Consider the following 15,583-nt stretch of genomic DNA (forward strand, 5'->3'; position numbering starts at 1 on the left):
TCCCAGCAAGTGGCTCGTTTCTGCCAAGGGCTAAATGAACCCCTAGATTCCCGCCTTGAAGCAATGAGGCCAACCACTTTACAGGATGCTCTAATACGGGCAAAGCCCCTTGTGAAAGAAATGAAGGCTAACAAACCGAAGAATCAAAAGAGATCTTACCCTGAGGCAAACCTTAGAGATCAACCCTACAAGAAACCTCAACAGAATTTCCCCTACTACAACAGAGGGCGACAAGGCAACTCTTTTGCCCCCCGCTCGTATGCTGCTTCTTCTAGAGAAGGCCCTCTGTGTTTTGAGTGCAATGAGCCGGGACACTTTAGAGCCAACTGTCCCAAGTTGGCAACATCATTCCCCCAAGGTAACAGAGGAAATCAAGGCCGTGGAACCCCTACCCACCAAGGTGCAAGAGGCAGTGGTCGTGGCAGAGGCCGCGGAGGAACAGTTGCTAGAACTGCCTGTGTTATAAGTGAAGAACCAACCTTGGAAGAGGCTGAAGAAGAGCGCGCCACCGTCCATGCGGCGGTAGAACACCAAGGTCCGAATAAACAATTTGGTGTAATCCAAACCCCCGCCACTCATCACGGTAAGCCATTTCAGCTTTTGATTGATTGTGGCAGTACCCATTCATTCCTTTCTCCTAGGTGCTTGCAAAAATTAAACTTGAGTCAAAAATCAGCTAGAAAAATGATTGTAGAGTTAGCCAGTGGGAAAGAAGTAGTATCTCGCCACTCTATAGGAAACCTTGATTTTGAGCTGGGTAATGAGCAAACTCATGGTCACTTTAGAGTCTTGCCATTAGGAATTTATGATGGAATCCTTGGGATGGATTGGTTAATTGCAAACAAAGCTAGCATTCATTGTAACCAGGGGAGTATCACTTTTGAAAATGAGCATGGCCAAGTAATATCTGTTCAGGGGATCACAGGAAAACCTAAGTCTAGAGTAGTCAAGGCAAAGCATCTTCTCAAGGGAACACGTAAAGGTCAGCAAGTTTTCTTAGTCAAACTCAACAAAGTCTTTGAACCTAGTATGGAGACAGAACCCTCTTGGCTCCAAGAATTTTCTGACATCTTCCCTGACGAGCTTATAGGGTTACCGCCTCCTCGAGAAGTCGACCATGAAATCGAGGTGATCCCTGGAGCTCAACCCGTCTCAAAAACTCCCTATAAAATGTCCCTACCTGAAGCCATTGAACTTAAGGAGCAACTTTCCCAACTCATTGAACAAGGATTTGTACGCCCCAGTAGCTCTCCGTGGGGAGCACCTGTTCTTTTTCAAAAAAAGAAGGACGGGACTCTCCGCCTCTGCATAGATTATCGAGGGCTAAATCAAGTCACTGTCAAGAATAAGTATCCTATTCCTCGCATCGATGAACTTCTTGACAGGCTTCATGGGGCCAAAGTCTTTTCAAAAATAGATTTGAGGTCTGGTTACTATCAGATCAAAGTCAAGGAAGCAGATATACCCAAAACAGCCTTCAATACCCGTTATGGCCACTATGAGTTTACTGTAATGTCATTCGGGTTAACCAATGCTCCTGCAACCTTCAACCGCCTAATGCAAGATATATTCCGCCCGTACTTGGATGAGTTTGTGCTTGTTTTCTTTGATGACATCCTAATCTACTCCAAATCAATGGAAGAGCATGAGGAGCATGTGCGTAGAGTTCTGCAATTGCTGCGCAGACACAAACTCTATGCCAAGAAGAGCAAATGTACCTTCTTTACTCATCAAATTGAGTATCTTGGATTCATCGTCTCCAAAGATGGCATCTCAGTAGACCCTGCCAAAGTTAAGGATATTCTAGAATGGCCACCCCCTAAATCAGTTCGTGAAGTTCGTGGATTCTTGGGAATCACGGGTTGGTATAGGATTTTTATCAAAGATTATGCCTTGGTAGCTGCACCCTTGACAGATCTTCTTAAGAAGGATTGCAAAATAGTGTGGCTGCCAATCCATCAAAGCAGCTTTGATCAGCTGAAAGTCATTATTACTTCTGCCCCAGTCTTAAAGCTTCCTGATTTCTCTAAGGAATTTGAAGTGGTTACCGATGCTAGTAGCCTAGCACTTGGTGGTGTCTTAGGCCAGGAAGGAAGACCAGTCGCTTATACTTCCCGCAAGCTGAAGCAATATGAAGCAAACTATGCCACCCATGATTTGGAACTCTTAGCAGTTGTTCATTGCCTCAAATTATGGAGACATTATCTCTTGGGAGGCAAATTCCAGCTTGTAACTGACCACAAAAGTCTAAAGTGGATCTTCACCCAGCCTAACCTCAACATGCGGCAAAGGAGATGGATTGAAATTCTACAAGAATATGATTTCGACATCAAATTCCGCCCTGGGAAAGATAATGTGGTAGCTGATGCACTTAGCCGCAAATCTTTCTTGAATGCAATTTCAATGCCAAATAATCCCATACTGGTCAAGGTGGAAGAAGTCTCATCTCATGACCCAGATTATCAAAGGTTGATAAAGTTAGTAGAAGAAGGGGGACATTCAGAGAAAGAGAAGAATCTAATCAAGGGATACTCCACTCATGAAGGAAGCCTCTACTTCAATCACAGGCTATGTATCCCTAAAGATCCTGCTTTAAAGAAACTAATCCTCCATGAAGCTCATGATAGCCCTGCTGCAGGACACCCAGGTTATGCAAAAACATTAAATGCGGTAAGAAGGAGCTTTCATTGGGCAGGCTTGAAAAATGATGTGCTTCGGTACTTGAAACAATGTCTCTCATGCCAAAGGATCAAGGCTGAAAGAGTCAAGATGCCTGGAAAGCTTCAACCCTTAGATATTCCCCAAATGAAGTGGGAGTGCATTAGTATGGATTTTGTCACAAGTCTCCCCACTGTTCAAGGAGGATATGACTCCATTCTAGTAGTAGTGGACCTACTTACCAAAGTAGCTCACCTTATACCAGCAAAGAAGACCTTCAAAGCTTCTGATGTTGCTCGTATATTCATCAAGGAAGTCTTCAAACTTCATGGTCTCCCAAAAAGGATAGTAAGTGATCGGGATTCTGACTTCACCTCAAAATTCTGGCAGTCTTTATTTCAAGCTCTGGGGACTCAGCTTTGCTTTAGCACAGCTTATCATCCAGAGACCGATGGCCAGACTGAAAGAGTCAATCAAGTAATTGAAGACATTCTCAGAGCATACTGTGGACGGGAACCCAGAAGGTGGATTCAATACCTTCCTCTGGTGGAATTCGCCTACAATGCGTCTTATCATCAAAGCATAGGAATGTCACCATTCAAAGCACTCTATGGGCAAGAATGCTTGTCTCCTCTAAATTTCTCTGATCCGACCATAAGAGTTGAGGCATCTAGGAAAATGCTCGAAGAGATGGAGGAACAAACCAAAGCTATCCAAAGGGATATTAAAGCTGCCCAAGATCGACAAAAGCATTATGCTGACAACAAGAGGTCTGAAAGGATCTTCAAGGAAGGAGACAAAGTTCTTCTACGAGTGCGCCCCAAACGAAGTTCTCTATCACTTGGGAAATATAAGAAGCTCAGCCCTAGGTATTGTGGTCCTTATACAGTTATCAAGTGTCTAGGTAAAAGTGCTTATAAACTCCAACTTCCAGCCCATATCAAAGTCCATAATGTATTTCATGTAAGTCTGTTAAAGCCTTATGTCCCCAGTCTCGATCATATTCTTGATGATGAACAAGTTGTAATCCCTACTCAAGGAGTCCTTGAATTACAGCCCAATAGCATTATAGATTCTAGGGAAAGGCAACTCCGAAATAGAACTCTTGTAGAACATCTAGTTCAGTGGAAAGATTACCCTGAAGAGGATGCAACTTGGGAAGATGAAGCTACACTCTTAAAGGATTATCCCCAATTCATGACGAGATGAGGACATCTCGATTTCTTTAAGGGGGGAAGGATGTAACGTACCCATCTTCACTAATAAAGAAATGTCCATGTAATTATGAGTTTTTATAGTATAAATATCAATAATTTTATTATTTGAGTCATTTCCAATTAGAATCTTCAAATTCTGAGCCCAAATTTGGAATCTGCGCGCGATTTTACCCTAATATAGGATTTTACAGCATCCAAAACGGACACCGGATCAAGCTTATACGCTAATTTCAATCATTTTAGTTAGAAAATGGCGACCTTTAAACCTTAATAAATGCACGACCGCACGTCCGTTTGACGAACGGTCTGAACCCCTGCGACCAGGAGAACCTCCCGGACAAAAAAATTTTTCGCCCCCCGGGGCGGTCCGGCACGCAAATCGAGGCGGGCGCCCCAAATTTGGGTACCCCGCCCCAAATTTTGGTCCGTACACACTTACTAGGGCGCCCGTACAATGGCCGCCCAAGTACCAAAGGACGGCCGCCCACTGTTTGGTCCACGCGTACCCTTGGGCGGACACCCAGACCGGATAAGGTACATGCGTACCACTCCTTTCCCAGACAACCAGCACCGTACCTTTCCCGTAGACCCATGCAGGCCACTGATCCATAGCCTTTGAAGGTACACCGTCCTTTCGTCCTTCCTTTGCGCAGCGCCCGCACCCTCACCCCTCAGCTATATAAACCCCCGGGGTGCTCTTCAGTTGGCACGCACTTCTGTGTAGCGTATGCCCTGTTGTGCTGCCGTCCGTACCGTCGTAGCGTACTTGCTGCAAGTACAGCCGCCCTTGCAGCCACCCCTCTCACAGCCCCTCATTTGGCTCTCTTCAGATAAGCCAATTTTCCTCCATCCTCCTCTTGCCATGGACCAGTGTCCTTAACTCTTCTCCCTCTCCCCCCCCCCCCCGTGTGAATAGACTTACAGAGAGGCTTGCAGCCACCCCTCCCAACCCTCTCCACGTTTTTGCCTTTGGCCTTAAGGACACCCTCACAATTCCCCCCCCCCCCATTTGCGTAGACTTTAGTAAGGGATTTTTTACTCAAGCAAGGGTTCGTGCGCCATTTTCTTTTGCTCATACGGTGAGCAAACGAGCTCGGAATTCAGATCCGACTGAAGCGTTTCGATCGCAGCAGCGAGCTCTACAAGGCGACACCTACGATGGCCTCATCTCGGAGACGGCAAAATATTGCCTCAAGAGGCGCACGTAACAACGAGATGGAGGGAGATGCGCCCAACGCGGCTCCAGTCCCTTTTCAAGCCGCTCAAGGAAACGGTGGCCAGGTTAGATTGGTTAATTTTCAAAAGAAGAGATTTTTTTTAATTTAGTATTTATAAATGGTGTCTTTTTCTCTTAAAACGACGACATAAAAATTATATGAAATTATGAATTATGTGATGTTTTCGATAAATTACGTGAAATTGCTATCTTCATGAATTGTGAATGCTATGCTTAGAAAATTGCATTGAAGATTGTTATCTTTGGAATTCAAGATTTTTTTTGGCTTCAACGCTAACTCCGTTCCGTGCTTGTGTAGCCGGGCGGCGTCGTTAGCAAAGCCCGGTAATGGTCCAAGGTATCCCTCATACCTTTGGAGGAATAAGGATCGCCGATTGAGGCGAGAGATTATGAGGCTGCCTAGTTCTGAGGGCCCAGGCTAGTGCGGTAAATAAGCCCACCCTAGTGCGCAGACATCCCTCTGAGGGGCGGGAGGATCGAGCGATGGAGCCTGAGAGGGCGACAGGCCGGCTTGAGTCCTCGCCAGCGGCCGACGATGAGGTGTATGGTCCCGTAGGGTTTTGCCCAGCATGTAGAGGCTGGAAGACCGAATTCTAGATCATCGGCAGAATAAGAATAAGAGAGCCGGATTGGCTTGTATGGAAATGGATTCATGTATAAACTTTTTATATAATTGCATCTTGTCTTTGGTATGATTGTATTGTGTAAGAAGGCTGTTATAACGAACCTTGTGAAGAAGGACCCTAATTAAGGAATATGCTTATTTATGTCAAACAGTGTGGTAGTATTAATTAGAAAACAAATTGATGCGTGAGTAGGGTGGAAAGTGGGAGGATGGAATGCCCTGACGGCACCATCCTACGGATGGGTGGACCCGATTAGTCGGGTAGCTTTCCAACAAATTAAGTGGAAGCCCTACGTTAGATAGTTAGGTTCTTGGGCAACTCTATTCAAGAGACTAGGTCAGCGGCTGTGCCTTGCATAAGATGAGGAAAAAAGCGTTGTCCCTAGAAATCAAGTCTAAGTAGTTGCCCAATTTTTGATCAATTGCCCTATGGGTGATTTGATGTTTAGGAAATCACGCTCCCCCTGCGGGATAGAGCTAGGTCATACCTATGAATCGTATCCTTGAATCTCTACAGGGTCAAGGTGTCGATGAATAGGAAATTTTTCCTAAGATAAGACTTAGCGGACTATCTTAAGTGTTTCTCCCATTTTTAGAGGGAGGAACCTTACAGGATCACTCTAAGTATGGAAAGATCATTTGTTTATCATTTCATCATATTTTTGATTAATTTTGATTAATTAGACTAATTTATATAAATTTAAGTTATATTGGATTAATTTAAGGGCAAGCGTATTTTCTATTATTTGCTTGATCTCATTTTAAGTACCTTGCCCCCCAAAATTTTCTCTCCAAGCATTGTCCCAGTCTAGCATAAACTGGATAAAACTGGACACCCTGATCTTGCAACAACCCTACTATCAGTAGTAGCCAATAGTGTTGTCAAGGTTACAATCAACATAAGGGGCAGTAGCAAGGCATGGGGTGTGACCAGCCATAGTGAAGCGTAGCATTGAATAAAGCTAACGAGAATTTTTTTGTGCACCCAAAGTTGTCCGACGTGCTATCTAATGGCCGACTGGTCCTCAAGCAACATATATAAGTAACTCAAGCATATTCAACTATTTGTAAGTCATAGTTCAGTTCATAAATCAGCATTCATTCATAACAAGAGTAGAATAAATGTAAAAGGGTGAGGGCCAATCCCTATGGGGCTGACCACAAGCCTAATTCATGTAAAAGCATTAGTTACCTTTTTGTAACATAGTTATACAAGAAAACCCTAAGCACTAATCTCTCTCTTCTTCTCTCTCCTTTGTTTCTTAATAATAGGTACAATGTTCTTAAGTATGCTTAGGGTTGTGGATCAATACACATGAAGAAGATTAAGCCATGGCACGGGCGTGCACTTGACAAGAGAAGGCGGCTAAACTGTAGAATAAAAAGGATGATGTGCTATAGCAAAGAGTGGGATGTTGTCCCAAGATATGTACCCATGATAAAACACTGATGTGCTATAAAATAGCAGAGAGTGGGCTACTGTCAGATGGTTGGAAATGCTGATGATGCAAACTCGGGTGACAAGGGTGTGGCTAGATGGTTGGAAATGTTGATGATAAAAACTTTGGTGACAAGCGTGTTGCGGTACTTGAATGGTGATGAAGAGAAGAGAGGGATATCATCCCAACAAGTGGTGTAAGCTCTGGTGACAAGGGTGCTGCAAACTTTGGTTAGCCAAGATAATGTTTTTAGTCTGCTTGTTTGGGTCCTCCATGACCTCATAAACCATATAGTTCTCTAGGTGATATGGTATATACCTCGATGTCAATGTCGTGTTGGAGATATGGTGTTTTGGTTATGGTGGTTATGGTGGTTATGATGTCCCTAGTCAATGACCTTGACTAGGGACAGGGTCAGCTAAGGGTCAACAATGGTCAGTTAGTGCAGTTAGGGGGTTGTTTGCATTAGGAGCATTTAGGTAAGCCTTGGGCCAAGCCATAGCCCATAAATGATAGCTTTCAGGCCATAGCAGGGCTTGGGAAACCAGTGGGTTTCCCTACACATGACCATTGGCTACTACTATTGATGATCAGCATTATATAGCCTCCCCATGGGCTATTGGCATAGCAAATACTCTTTCTTGCATATAAGCTAAACCCATCATTTCATTTAGAGCATGACTCCTCCATAGAGCATAGCTTGCATAAAAATCATGGCTTACATCAACATGGCACCATGGACACATGAGCACTTATTTGAATGTGTGTGTGTGTGTGTGTGTGAGAGAGAGAGAGAGAGAGAGAGAGAGAGAGAGAGAGAGGGATCAAAGTGTGAGCAATAAGATGCAAGAGTAGTGCAACTTATTGTTCATAGTATATTATGTGGGAAAATCCATCAATGCTTAATCAAAGTAATTAATTTGCACAGGTTTATATTGAATGGGCCAGACAGGAAACAAGAGCTCGTGCACTTAGCTCATTGATATAATGTAACAAGCTCAACAAAATGTTTAGGAACTATCAATTTAAAATACTCTTTTATAATATAATGTTTCTATAATTTAATGGAACTATCAACTTTATATCCCTTAAAGTCCAATATAATGTTAATTATTCTTTCATGCATACTTTTATGCATTAAAATCAATAATGATAAAAGTAACACTTTTATAATAAAAAAAATATTCTTTTATGCATAAAAATCCATTTTGATGAAAGTAACACTTTCATAATAAAAAAATATTCTTTCATGAATAAAAATCAATAATGATAAAAGTAACACTTTTATAATAAAAAAATATTCTTTTATGCATAAAAATCCATTTTGATGAAAGTAACGCTTTCATTTAAAAAAATTATTCTTTTATGCATATAAAATAATAATAATCAATATGAATCTTCTATGCATGAAAATGACACTTTCAGAGTATAGAAATGATAGGGATTACTCTTTGAGCATAATAAAAGATAATACTTATTTCCAAAAAATTTGCAATAACCTCCTTTGTATGGCTGACCGTTTTTTAAATTTTTCTTCTTAATTTGTCTTAAGAATTAACTCTAATTGATTTAAAGTAATCTAGACTAATCAGAATTCACTTATAAAAGATAAAACATTATAAAAAATTTAATTCCAACAATTATCACTTAACTAGGATAAAGAAGGGTTGATTCTAAGAAGAGAGAGGGGAAAAGCCTTTCGATCAAGGCATAGCGTCCATTTATCACTTCAAACAATCATAAAAATTAGGAAAGCATAAAAATCAATAAAGAAAATTACAAGATCTCTACTTACATAATTTCTTGGAGCTTTCCTTTGGCTTAATGATTTGAGGGTTCTACTCTTGTGCATAACAAGAGTGGCCACCAATCTTTGGAAGAGGGAAACGTCAAAAACTCGTGAATTATTAATAAATTCACAGTTCTTGGCTTGGGAGGAGTAGAGTAACAGTGCATAAACACTATTATTTTTCAACAAAGGGAGAGGCTTCTATTTATAGGAAAATTTGAGCTCCTAACCAAACAAACTGATTCTAGAATTTTCCAAATCAGTTTGGTCAATTTTTGACCATTTTTAGGTCAGTTGAGCTAACTTTTTGGAGCTAGACTTGAATTAGGAGAGATGAACTATCTCAATTTTTGAAGATTTAAAACTCAATTGCACATGTGAAGTAGGCGCCTCATTCATGAGGGGGGAATCCCCATTGTGAGGTGTCAAAAATCCATTTTTTTAGCTTTTCCTTTGGTCCTTAGTCCACTCTTCATCTTATGTGAGTATTTACTCATTTTTGGGGGTGATTTTCTTTATTTCTTCTATTTATCTTCTTCATACATTTGGATAAATTTGATTGGCCCTTCAAAACCTTAATTTAAAATTTTTCAAAAATATGGACCCCTAGGATAAGGCCTCTTGAATAAATTATACTTAATTTCTAATGCACCTTCTGAAAATCTTTTTGAACTTCTATTTTGGGGGAACTTATTTTAATAAGAAGAGATATTTTTCCATTCAAAAATATTCAAAATTTGAATATTCTCTCTCTAGAATATTTTCTCTCTCTAGGTCAAAACAGGTAGAAACAAGATCTTTTATATTTCTGAAGAGGGAATTGATTACAGGGGAAGATGCATCTTGAGAGGCTGGGGAGGAATCTTACATTCTCTCCCACTTGAAAAATGCGAGATGTCCTCATCTCGCAAACTGGGGGTAATCTCGCAATAGATCAGCTTCTTTCTCCTAGGTGGCATCTTCAAAAGGATAGAACTTCCATTTGACCAATAATTCTCTCAGAATTCTGTTCCTGAGAATCTTTTGTCGAACATCAAGGATTTCTTCAAGTTGGAGTTCCATCTGCCCTTGGGTTGAAGAAGTTAAGATTTCATCTCATCAAGCACATGATTCGGGCTTGGTATATACTTTTTAAGAAGGCTGACATGAAATACATTATGTACTTTGAGATGAGGAGGCAGAAGAAGCTCGTAGGCTAAGTCACCTACTTTCTTTGTAATCAGATATGGCCCACAATATCTGGGGGATAACTTCTTGTACTTTCCAAGAGATTGAGAACTTCTTTTGGGGCGTACTCAAATGAAGACCATATCTACTTCTTCGAATTCTCTGTCTTTTCTCTTCTTATCTGCATACTACTTTTGTCTATCCTATGCAGCTTTTATATCTTTAGGAATTGCCTGCATCTATTGCTCCATGTCATCAAGCATCTGTCTGGACATCTCGACCCTAATCAATGGGTCGGCCCAAGTTAATAGAGTTAAGCAATCTTGTCCATACAAAGCTTTGAAAGGGCTCATCCCAATACTTCTGTGATAAGAAGCATTGTAGGCGGCGAACTCGACTAGGTGCAGATAGCTTAGCCACTTCTTGGGTTCCCTGCCATAGCATGACCCAAGTATATCTTTGATTACTTGGTTTACCCTTTCTATTTGACCATCGATCTCAGGGTGGTAAGCTGTGCTGAGATCCAAGAAAGTTCCTATTGCTTCAAAAAATGCAATCCAGAATCTTGACGTGAATTTGGGGTCTCGATCACTTACTATTCTTCTGGGTAGGCCATGCAATTTGAGGATTTCCTTGAGAAACACTCTGGCCACATCCACTGTAGTGTAGGTTTCTTTTACTGGAATTAGATGGGAACTTTGGTTAATCAACTACCACGAAGATGGAGTTGTAACCTAATTGCACTGAAGGTAATCCAGTAATAAAATCCATACTGATACATTCCCACTTCATCCTGCTGGTGGGGGATGTCTAAAGGATGTAACTTCCCAGGCATTTTTACTCTCTCGGCCTTGACTTTTTGACAGGTCAGACATTGACGTACATGATTAAGCACATCCCTTTTTAGACCAGGCCAAAAGAAGCTTTTCTTCACAGACATGTAGGTTTTGATGAAACCTGGATGTCTTGCAATAAGACTGTCATGGGCTTCATTCAGAATTTGACTCTTAGTTCTCTCATCATTGGGAATGCATAGTCTGCGATTATAATACATAATTCCATCATCCAGGCTGTACCCTTGAACTCGGTTCAACTCCTGTGGAGTTTTGCTTTCCTACATAAGTAGGGTAGCAATAGGGCCAAAGAATCTATCCTGCATGATCTTCTATGTTGCTTCAATAATCAAAGGATTCGACACTACAATAATTGCAAGTAAGGAGGCTTTTCTACTGAGGGCATCTGCCCACATTTTCTTTGCCTAGGCGATACTTGATTTCAACATCAAATTCCTACAGGGTCTGCATCCACCTTCTTTGGCGCATGATGTTGAGATCCTTCTGAGTGAAGATCCACTTTAAGCTCTGATGATCACTCAAAATCAAAGTGAATCTTTGACCCAGTAGGTAATGTCTCCATAATTTTAGAGCATATACCAGTGAAAGTAGTTCCAAGTCATGGACAGCATAATTCCTCTCATGCGTTCTGATTTTTCGGGATTCATAGGCCACTGCATGACCTTCCTGCATGAGTGCACCTCCCAGGGAAAAACCACTGGCATCAGTTACTACTTCAAAGGGTAGAGAGAAATCTGGCAGCTTCAGAATGAGATTGGTTACTAAGGCGGTCTTTAGCTTATCAAAAGCACTCTGGCACCTGGTAGACCATTGAAACGGAATACTCTTCTTGAGAAGATTAGTCAGGGGGTGTGAGAGCATAATTTGGTATAAAAATCCTATACCAACCGGTCAATCCCAAGAATCCTCTGACTTCTTTCACTGTCTTTGGTTTAGGCCAATCTATGACTGCTTGGACTTTTGCAAAATCTAGAGAAATCCCATCCTTTGATACCAGAAAGCCCAAGTATTCAACATGGTCGTCGGCAGAGAAAGTGCATTTGCTCTTTTTGGCAGAGTTGGTGCTTCCTTAGAATCTCAAGAACTTTTCTGACATGAGTTTCATGGTCAGCTGTATTCTTTGAGTAAATCAGAATATCATCAAAGAAAACAAGAACAAAATCATCCAAGTATTCTCTGAGAATGTCTTGCATTAAGCGATTGAATATAGCTAGGGCATTTGTTAATCCAAATGGCATGAAAGTGAATTCATAATGCCCATACCGAGTATTGATGGCTATCTTCGGGATATCTTGCTCATTAATCCTGATCTGATAATACCCTGATTTGAGATCTATCTTTGTGAAGATTTGGGCTCCACTTAGCCTGTCGAGAAGCTCATCAATTCTGGGGATAGGATACTTATTCTGAACTGTCAGAGCTGATTTAGACCTCTGTAGTCCACACAGAGTCTTAGCGTTCCATCTTTCTTTTTCTGAAAGAGAAGTGGCGCACCCCAAGGTGAAACATTGGGTCTTACAAACCCTTGTTCCAACAGTTGTTTAAGCTGTTCCTTGAGTTTGATGGCTTTAGGAACTGGCATTTTATACGTGCACAGGGCTACTGGTGGCTGAGCTTCGGGGGTCAATTCTATCACATGATCTACTTCCCGAATTGGAGGCATCTCTATTAGCTCTGCTGGGAATAAATCATCATAATCACTTAACCATTCAGGTTCTTTAGCTTTTAACGTTGATTCTACCGGATTCATTTTGACAAGATAAATGCACTGCTTCTTTCTAAGTCCTTTTAGTAACTTAGAAGCCTTTACTAACTACAGACTTGGGAATCCTGAAATTCTGGTTCCTTGAACTTTGTTTCCGCCGTGAAGGTCACAAAAGGAAATGGTTCCATTATGACAGTGAATGTCAGCTTGATTTTTGTGGAGCCAATCCATTCCAAGGATCCCGTCAAAAACTCCCAAAGGTATAACTCTAAACTGATAGTCAGTTAAATTCCCATCTAGATTGAACTGAATAGGATCTGTCTCAAGGTGAGTGAAAAGAATCTTCCCACTTGCCAATTCAACTTGCATAGGTTTTCCTGATTTCTGATCTAAGACTAGCTTACGCAAGCATCCAGGGGAAATGAAAGAATGAGTACTGCCTGAATCAATCAAAAGCTTAAAAGGCTTACCCTGATAGTCAGCTGGAGTATTGATGACGGAGAATTGACGATTTGGCCCTTGATTTTCAATTGCTGCATAAATCTGGCCTCTTTCTTCTTCCACTACTTCTGCTATTGTGACTGCTCTGGCTGCTGCAGTCTGAGAGGCGGAACTCTTTCTCTTTGGTTGCCCTGGGAAGGAGTTCTGAGTCTACTCTGGGAGGCAGATGGTTGAGCTGTAGTTCTCCTAGGATTTCCCTGCTTCTGGTGTGGGGGACCCTGATTGGTGGACTGATAATAAGAAGGAGTCTGTCTTGGAACTCTGGGACCCTGGCTTCCTTGGCCCACAGAAGGAGATGGGCAATCCTTGAGCTGGTGCCCAAGACCATGACATCCGAAGCATCTGTTCTTGCTTCGAAGGTCTTCTCTTTGCATTTTGGAGAGAGCCGGAGTTCTGGAGAAAGGTCTTCCTTCATTTTGAAAGCTTCCCGTTTTCACATTCGGGGGAAAGGTCTTCCTTCATTTTGAAAGCTTCCCGTTTTCACATTCTGGTTAGGACCTTGGTGTCTCTTTGGAGGCGGAAAGTTGGAAGAACTTTCTGGTGTCTGAAATCTCTTGAAGGATGAGGGAGCTGGCTTTGGCGGGACTTTTACAATGAAGGCTTTGTCAAAGTCCTTCACCATTCTGATAGCTTCAGCCATGGACACTAGCTTGGCATTTTTGACCAATGTGTCCAAGGGTTCGTTCATTCCCCGAATGAACCTCGCTATGAGTTGCTCTTCATCTAGAGGTGGTGAATATTTAAGTAGAAGAGCAATTTTAAGACCTGGTGATATTCCTCAATGGTTTTGCTTCCCTGCTTTAGCTTTAAGAATTCATTCATTTTGGTTTCCAACAATCCAGGGGGACAAAATCTCTTCCTCAAATAGGTTTTTAGGCCTGTCCAGGACTGAGTATTTCTGTCCAGACGGTTGGTGTCACAGTGGTTCCTCCATGCTACCCCCCGGGCTGTTTCCACTATTTTCAGCCTGGCAAGAGCCATTTTGCTCCGCTCATTGTAGCCTATGACATCAAAATATTCTTCCATGGTCTCCACCCATTTCTCCACAGCCTCGCCTAGGTTCTCCCCTTCTCCTTTGAAAAGTCCTGGCTGAGTCCTATGAAGAGCCTTGTGAACATCAGGGTCAAGCTCGTCATCTTCAGAGAGAGGGTCTGGCTGATGGCCACGTCTCATGATTCTGCCAAAATTTATATATTATTAAATTTTTATTTTGATATCATCCATGAGATCCTAAGACTTAAGAGGTTCGGAAAACAATTTCTTAAACAAGACAATGATCTTATTGGAGATCTATGACATATGTCTAATAACAGATTTTTCTTTATCAGATCGTTCATAAACAATCACTTATACAATAGGAAATTTTTCTCCAGAAAACATTTCTTTATTTATATAAAAGTTGCAATATGTACATAGAGCAGTTCTGCTCCAGAATTCAAAATCTCCTCGGGAGACGCATATGACGACGGTACTGGGCCATAGCCATGCCCTGATACAAACGTCCACTTACTGACAAGGGAGCTATTATCTTCCATTTAGGAATAAAGCAACTAAGGAGTCTATAGACTTGGCATGAAAGTCTGAAATTTCGAGACGTTGAATGATATAGAATGACACCACACACCATTTTCAGCTTTAACAAAATCATTGCCAATGAGAGGTTCTGCCACAGCATTGCACGCTGGTCATAAGAGGCGTGGACATACTGCCCTGCAAACCACTTATGCTGTGGTCTCTCCATTGGGTCAAGAAAATATAAATCCTCGAAATGGCTTGCGAGTCTTGCTTGGCTTGTTCGAGTCGAAGCGGAAGAGATGAGATGCTCAAAGGCGAACGCGGTCATGTCTTGTGACTGGGTGAGGTCGGGAATACCGGATAAGTATGGAACTTCCATCTATGATTTCCAATTCAATTTATAAGTTTTTAATTTTTTTGAAGTTTATTCAACATAATATTAGCAAGCGAAAACATTATTTCTCAAAATTTTAAGCAATTTCTGCTACTGTTACGTAAATTTTACAACAGTGCTCTAATACCAACTATGAGATCCCGTTGCCCCCTCTGTGCACCGGGATTCCCGGATGGTAGCAGCGGAAGTAGATCTCTTTTGCACGGGGCAGGGTTTCTCACTCGGGGCCTTGCCCTCGAATGTCCAGGCACGAGACTAAGCTGGTGGTCCTTCCACCAAAAACTGAAACCGGGAAAATTTCCCATGCCCGAAAAGCGGGGACGATTCCACCATTTTTGTTTTATTAACAAATTTTTCTAACGAGGTCAAGGTACTAAACTAACCTTCATCTAATAAAACCAGATAGAAGGGAAACTATTACAGACTTAACTTGAAGGAATCAACGTTTTTTTCCTGATTGAATCAGACACAGCCGTTGATTT

This window comes from Cibotium barometz, chromosome 53 (assembly GCF_041138505.1).
Source record: "Cibotium barometz isolate CiBa-2024 chromosome 53, ASM4113850v1, whole genome shotgun sequence".
Classification (NCBI taxonomy): domain Eukaryota; kingdom Viridiplantae; phylum Streptophyta; class Polypodiopsida; order Cyatheales; family Cibotiaceae; genus Cibotium; species Cibotium barometz.